This window comes from Stegodyphus dumicola, chromosome 4 (genome assembly GCF_044657685.1).
Source record: "Stegodyphus dumicola isolate Sdum_Otavi_A_Nest chromosome 4, ASM4465768v1".
Lineage (NCBI taxonomy): Eukaryota > Metazoa > Arthropoda > Arachnida > Araneae > Eresidae > Stegodyphus > Stegodyphus dumicola.
The window spans coordinates 118,030,103-118,031,736 of NC_140771.1; the positions used below are offsets into that span (position 1 = coordinate 118,030,103).

At 30.7% G+C, this 1,634-nt stretch overlaps 1 long non-coding RNA gene across 1 annotated transcript; it reads right to left on the reverse strand.

The window, feature by feature from the left end:
* LOC146997658 (uncharacterized) lies at nucleotides 1-1,271 on the reverse strand. The gene is made up of 2 exons (XR_015040512.1): nucleotides 1,032-1,271; nucleotides 1-173 (listed from the first exon to the last, which is right to left on the reverse strand). It is a non-coding gene; the product is annotated as an uncharacterized LOC146997658 (long non-coding RNA).
* Nucleotides 1,272-1,634: the final 363 nt, after the last annotated feature.

A 1,634-nucleotide genomic window follows, 5' to 3' on the forward strand; every position in this document is an offset into this window, starting at 1 on the left:
AACAGATACACATACCAATTTATTTTCACTAGCCTTTATACCTATAACATGCCATATAAAAATGAAAAGAATTATCCTTGAAATTTAGATAAAATGAAGTAACACAATGGGAAAATTTATGCACACGGACATCTTTTTTCTATTGCATGTTGTCTGACATGATCCACAAGTGCCTAAAAATGTACCCAAAGAAACGCATTTCAATATTAACAAAAAATTGTTTACAGATTAAAATTCATTCATTTCATACCAGTATTATAAAGATCATGCATGAAACAAATCTGCTTTCCCATACTTTTAAGTAAAACTTTTATACTGGAAAATAGACTATATTTCTATAATTAGAAACAAGAAAATACTAATTTGAATTTTTGCATTCATTTCTAAATCTTTACTCCATTGCCAAATTGTATAATACTGTGATTATAAATAAACTTGCACAATCCTTGCAATTATTGAAGTCAGATTATATATATTTTGTCTCACACTATTCAATTTATTCTATTGACTTCAGATGTCAATGTCAAAATTCTGGAAGTTATTTTAACCAAGAAACAGTAGTGGGCACCGTGCATGAACAACTCATCTAACTTTTTAACAATAGTGATTATAAAATAAAGAAAAAAATTATATATCATTCCAACGATATTGCAACTATAGTATAATGTTACATATATCTTTAGCAAACATTCAGATTTTATCTTGACTTTCCAAATTATTATTTATTTTTTAATAAATTTCAATATGCTAATTATTTTCATGTTACATTAGTATAAATTCCACAATTAGGACAGGAAAACAAAATCCGTACTTTATATTAGAAGAGAAATTTCTTTCCACATTCAAAACATCTACATTGGCGATGTTTGGCGACGGGTACATTAACCCTAGACTAATTTAATTATAGCTATTATTACAGAAATTAGCAGATACTCAGGTTATTGTACACAAGAATTTCACTTTACTTGCACATTATAAACATCAGAAAAGATATAAACTCTAAATGAAGGCGTAATTAACATTATACTTACTAAGCAAAGTTCAGCGCCTGGACCAGGTTTCCAATTGTCTCTTCGGCAATTATTTACCCATATTTTTCTTCTTTCTTCATTTTTAGGAAATTTTACCAATGTATGACCTTTCCGTGAATGATTTGAACAATTAATAGCTGTACATCCGCCCATTTTACACAAAAAAAAACACAAAAAATTGTTGCACCGTAACTATACAGCCGCCATTAAATCTCCCACTTGGGAGCGCGAATGCCTGATGATTCAGCCTGGTATATAGGAGCCTTAGGTAGGGCTAACACTACTGATAAGGGCTACTGATAAGGATAGCGTCCCTACGAGATGGTAACCAAAAAAGAACCACATGATTTAAAGCAATTACTAAGTATTTAATGCCAAAACATAATAAAATGAGCATAATAATAATAATGATCATAATAAATGAATGAATTTAAAGGTACTTTAGTGACAGATATTTGATTTAGCTTAGAGAAAAGAAGTTCTACTTATCTGAACGCTCCGTCTTAGTGCTGCAAAAGATTGCAAGGAAGACAAGACCCCCCAGGTACAGGAGAACTCCCAGCTTTGAGAAAGAGACAATGCAGAGGATATTCGGGAAAATTT